Consider the following 6274-nt stretch of genomic DNA (forward strand, 5'->3'; position numbering starts at 1 on the left):
GACGACTGTCGACTGAATACCAAGCTCGGTGTCAAGGTTAATCAATGAATGATCGCCAAAATTCTCACCTCAGCTTGACACAGAAATGAACTTCCGATGTGAGACAAGCTGCCCTGGCCTTAACGCTTTCTCGTCAGTCTGTTTTGTAAAAGTTTAAGGCGGCGAGCTGGTAGAATCGTTAGGATGCCGGGTAGATGCTTAGCGGCATATCATCCGTCTTCACTTTCTGAGTTCAAATTCCGCCGAGGTCGACTTTGCCTTTCATCCTTTCGGATCGATAAAAAAAAAGTACCAGTTTTGCATCGGTGTCGATATAAATCGATTTACCACTCACCCCAAATTGCTGGCCTTGTGCCAAAATTGTTTCGTTAAAGTTTAACTGGGATTATTCCACAATGGGCGAATATGGGACAGAAGACATGGCCTCAGTGGGTGAGCTCACCGAGCTTCACTGCTTAAATGAGTGGCGCCTGGTTCCCAAATAGGGAACATTGACGTACAGTTGTGGTTTAACTCCAAGTCAGCCTCGATCATGCCTGTGGGTAAAGGGGTGCACTGGACGGCGCTGCCCCCACTCACTATTCAATGGTGCACCCTCAAATTTACAGTGATGCACTTATTTCGAAACTCCACATTATTACAAATTAGTGCCCACTCAGAATATTCTGAAGCGCACCCAGGCACCAAAGTCTGGCGACGAGCCTGGCATTGTTCTGTCTATTAAAACTGTGACTAAAGATCTTTCGGCCGTGACTGTTCCACCTGTTATTTATAGGGCGTTGTAACTAGGACTACATTATCCAGTGTGCTGCCCTCCTTTGCTGTTGTTGTTTAGCTCCTGGCCAGCCTCAACACATTTATGAAATTTATGATCAAATATATTCCAGCCTTGAAGGTCCTGTCTGTTATACGGACAAATTGTAGTGTATCTAGGACTCCATTATCCAATGTGCTGTCCTACCTTGTTGTCGTTTGACTCCCGTTCATTCCTGATCGAGCAAACCTATGATTAATCCATCTATTATTTTTCAGGTATAGTGTACCAAGGTCTACGCCATCGGATGTGCCCTTTTATTTCTTTTTAAAGCTGGTTGAATGATTTGTGGGTGATTTAGCTACAGTTTCTTATAAGTCGAATAAGCAGACAAAAGCTTAGTTGTTGTCTCGTTGAGGTTTGGCCATGAAGCAATTAAAATAATGACCCATGAAGCAATTAGTGAAAATGTTATTTTTTTTCGCACCTATAAAGGAAGGATGGAAGAAGTGAGTTACAAACGAACAAGTACAGTTTGAAATACCCTTAAAACTGACAAGGGGCCATTTCTAATCTTATCACAATATATATAGATATATATATTGTGTGTGCGTGTGTATATGGTCTTTTTTTGTATCTTTTTCGTCGTAGTTCTCCAAGAAACAACCGGTTTTCTAATTAGGAGACAAAGTCCACTGAAGACTAACTACACTGATTACGTATGTTAATTTTTAGCCCTAGGTAAATGCTGATCGAATAAACCTATGGTCGAAGATATCCCAGCTGTGACCATTCTATCTAGTTTTGGATGATTCAGACTTGAAAAGTGTCAGCAGAAAGGCGTCCAAGAATCATAACTTGGATTACGTCCCGGCCCCCTTAAGGGCCGAAAGAAACACTTGCCTGAGTGGGTTTTTTTCTGCTGCTATTTAGATCTCTTGAGAGTTTCTTACCATTTCAGCAACGTGTCTTTTTTTGTTTATCTTTTTTTTTTTTTGAAGACATTGGGTGTATGGTTTATATGATTTGAGGGAGGTTGTCTGCTATTTCTTGTAGGTTTTGCATCTACGTAGGATCTCCCTCGGATCTTTGTAGTTCTTGTCATTTACCATCTATTTAATTAATCGAGATTGTTGCCCGAATTAAACCAAAACAGTAAGAACAAGCGTGATGATGTTTATGATATTATATTACAGTATGTCTATATCGATTTGACGACATAACTGTATATTCTTGGTGTTCAGTGTTGGGTGTGCACCGGATTTCACTCACTTGTGAAAGATATCCACAGGTAAGTGCAGGTACATCAAATTAAACATTATCACCCACATTATTATTATTATCGTTATTACTACAGCTACTGTTGTTGTTTAACCCTGAGTCAGTCACGACCTAGCAGATCTGTCAACGATCAGAGGGGTTCCAACTGTGGCTATCCTGTCTGTTGTAGTGTATCTCGGATTACATTATGTGTCTTCCTTCGATTTTTTCCATTTCAGACAACAGTGAGTGATCGGGATTTAGTTACTGTTTGTAGCACATCGAACTACAATAGTGTAGAGCAGACGTCCTCAGTAATTTTTTTTCTTTTTTGCCAAATGAACCCCTTCGATTCTTATTCGAAGGAGAACCCCCTTAACCATTCAATATTTTAAAAATCCTTTTATATTTTTATTATTATTAAATATTGTTAGGAATTGTAAAAACAAAAAATGTCGAAGTATTTTGTGCATTGCAGAAGTTTAACCAATTTATTGCACATAAATTTTATCAACAGAATCTTATATGGACCTCCGAGGGTCATGCGGACACTGGTTATGGACCACTGCTGTAGAGGAAGCCCCTTCGGTGATAGGGATTTCATTACCTCACAGTGTGTGTGTGTAAGGTGGCAGTAAGGCATCTTAGTGCTTCACAGATGTGTTTTGTTTTCGAATCCAGCGGAAGTCAAGAAGACTTTGCTTTTTATAAATGTGCACTAATGGTTTGATTTTTAGGCCTATGTATGTATGTATATTGACATTGATTCAATCCAATATACACCCGGCTCTACACAAATGGCTCTCCCACCCACCAAAAAAATCAAGCTTGTTAAGGCGTCGGTATTTAGTTACGGCTCTTTACGTTCTGAGTTCAAATCCTGCCATTTCTTCTTCCTGCGGACTCGGTAAAATACAGTGCAAATCAACAGTTGGGGGACGGGGGTATTGGGTCGATGTAATCGACTGATCCCTGCTCCCTCCATATTCTTCTTTATTCCAGACCTTGTACCTACTATGTAAGAAGTCTTCATCATGATTATTTCCATCTTTGTCATCATCATCATCATCACTAAATTTGCTAATGTCATACGAATTATCTGAAAGGTACGTCTTTCTCACTTGGTACCCGGTACCCTTAAGTCTGGACTACGTACAGTGCCAGTACATAGATTGCGGAAGAAGTCATTACATTATGTGACCGTACTCATATTGAGGTGGGGTACCCAACAGATAAATCCGGGTAGATATACGCCCGCTCCCTCTATAGTCCGGCGCAATGTCTTTTATTTATTATTTATACATTTATTTATAGAAGAGTAGATGTGATTCGTCCCATTTGTCTGCCAGTCTCGTGTTTACTTCAATATCAGGATTGTTTTGGTGCTGTAACCCATTGAAAGGTCATGCTATTGTTCCTCTGGGTTAGTGGTCTGTCTTTCTTTGGATAGTAGCGATCTCGTAGGAACCGAGTGTTCCATCATCTACATGGTCGTCGCTCGAGCTGCTAGCAATAACAGTAAAATCTCCCTCGAATCCTGACATACTTAGGCATAAAAATAGAGACCACGCCTGCTTAAAATAATGTAGTTTCGGATAAAGCAGATCTTAAAAAACTTAGAAATGACAAGATTGGGGTTAATTTGGGTCGATTGGGGCTAATTTGAGGCTAAGCAATTACAACAACAGCCTGGACGTTATGTCCAGACTGCAATTCTCCACCACATGAAATTAAACGATTGCATGGCAGAATATGCAATATATGGCCCTCGACTTGACGGAGATATGACCTGTCTGGAGCTGTTAATTTGACGATGACAACTTGTCTCCACGACAACAACAACAGCTCTAGTTGTTCATTTATAAACCTTCTTTACTGATATCACAGAAACCATAATCACCTTCGTTGTTATTATGGTTTACTGTCATTTATTAAAAATGTGGGTGGTTATAAAAAAACCAAAAAGACAGCAGGAAGATTGCCGTCATGTTTTGCGTCGCTAACAGCAACAGTAGCAACGAATGAACTTCACAAGAACTTTACAATTCTTCGTTTGAACTTCTCTATAAATCCGACACTTTATTAAGTTGACATTTACGAATTCTGTTTTCAAAGGAAGAAACCCTTAGTCCTTTAAGAGAAGTTAGGGTGTTGCCTGGTTAGACGGCTCAATTTTCAGTTTTCGTTCAGAGATTGACAGCAGCGTAGAGTGCACTTTTGTGTTGAGTGCAGTTGTCGGAATCTGTCTATATAGGGTACCAAGATCTACCCTACATGGATATCTCCCTTTCCGATCATTATATTATCATATATTATATTTGCATGCATGGATGCATTGTATGTATGTGTGTGTATATTATATTACAATTATTGGATATGTAATTTTTCTTTTCATCACTTGACGTAGTACATTTACTATTAATTTTATAGCCTTTAGTATAATTTCTTTTGGTGCCCTTGTGGCGAATAATGGAACATGTCCACGATCGAATATATTTCAGCCATGACCAACTCGTCTTTTAGTGCACTTAGAACTATATTATATCAATATATCATTCCGTTTTTTGAGACTGTAGGGTGTAATTGAAAAGTAATCTGGCTGCTATTTCTAGCCTGTCGAACGACTGCATAGAGGATGCCTTGTTGGCATGTTATAATTGTTGTTGTTAATACTGTTATACGTATAGATTTTTTCCCTTTATAAAATAAACCCCATTTTCTTAAAGTTGCTGCGTATACACTACAATAATTAAAACGAAGAAGAATAACAATGGAAACGAAAACATATGACCGAAATATTGGACTCCCCCTCCATGTCACTCAGTCATATGGAAGCTAGCAGACAGATGGACGAAGTAACCAGTTTACGGCAAGTTGTTAAGCTACACAGATTATCAATAAATATAGCTGAGAGGAAAATACCTCGGGGGAAACCTTTTATTTACGAAATAAACGTATCAGTTGGAAGGGAGACCCCGATGTATGTTTATTTGTTGGACGCTACGTTGGGGGTGGGAGAGGTATTCCCCCGTTCGTCCATGTCGTTCCTAACCATAAACAGCCTCATTGCTGTCCTTTATCTATCTATCTATCTATCTATCTATCTATCTAATTATGTATGTACGTATTTATGTATGTATGTATATAATTATCTACCCACTCTCTCTCTCTCTCTCTCTCTAACTACCTATCTCTCTTTCTATTTGTTTGTCTGTCTGTCTGAATGTTTATCTGTCTGTCCGTCTATTCTTCTTTTCTTCTTTCAACTTTTACTTGTTTGCCAATTGTTTGACTGCGGCCATGCTGGGGCACCACATTGAAGGGTTTTAGTAGAACAAATCGACCCCAGTACTTATTATTATTTTTTTTTGAAGCCTGGTACTTATTTAATCAGTCTCTTTTGCCAAGTCTCTAAGTTACAGGGATGTAAACAAACCAGCATCGGTTGTCAAGCAATGGTGGGGGACAAACAGCATAAACCCAAAGACACAAATACTCCTCACCATATATATATATATATATATATATATATATATATATATATATATGACAAGCTTCTTTCAGTTTCCATCTATTAAATCCACTCACAAGGCTTTGGTTGTCCTGGAGCTATTATAGTAGAAGACAATTGCCCAAACTGCCATGCAGTGGGACTGAACCTGGAACCATGTGGTTGAGAAGCTCCACATGGCAGTTTGTACACAGACCTCAGAGAATCTACCTTTCTCTCTGAAAGAGAAACCTTTTGTTGCCAACAGAGGTAATAACTCTTTGAACATTCTCCAGCTGTTCATACTCTGGCAACTATGCTCTGAGAACAACCTCCTCCACTGCTAATTAGGTCACCTGGGTAACAAAATCTATCAACTACCTCTAGGGATTCTCCTGGGCATTTGAGAAAATCTATTTTCCATGTGTTCTTAGTGTTTACTGCTCTTGTGCCACATACAAAGTCTGTTTTCTCTGTTAAGCTTGCAATAATTCCACTGTACTTCTTGGGTGCTCATAGTGTAGCTGGCACTGGGTACACCATAATGAACAGGGTCATTTTCCCCGAAGGGTATAAAGTCCTGTTTGTTATCCTGCTTTACTATAACTTCTATCTCCACTAATCTAACTTTGATGCTCTTTGCTTCCTGGTTTTGTTTCCACACCTGGAACTTCTCTTCTCATTCTACTTCACTATCAGCCATAAGAATGAGGTCATCAGCATATGAGCGTTCCCCTACACACACACACACACACACACACACACACACA

The 6274-nt window shown here is 39.4% G+C and overlaps 1 protein-coding gene across 1 annotated transcript in view; it reads left to right on the top strand.

Moving 5' to 3' along the window:
* The window catches only part of LOC106871201 (A-kinase anchor protein 9), a 53100-nt gene that overhangs the window by 2417 nt on the left and 44409 nt on the right, over nucleotides 1–6274 (top strand). The window lies entirely within an intron of this gene.

The sequence above is a fragment of the Octopus bimaculoides genome, chromosome 23 (assembly GCF_001194135.2).
Source record: "Octopus bimaculoides isolate UCB-OBI-ISO-001 chromosome 23, ASM119413v2, whole genome shotgun sequence".
In the NCBI taxonomy this organism is placed as follows: Eukaryota; Metazoa; Mollusca; class Cephalopoda; order Octopoda; family Octopodidae; genus Octopus; species Octopus bimaculoides.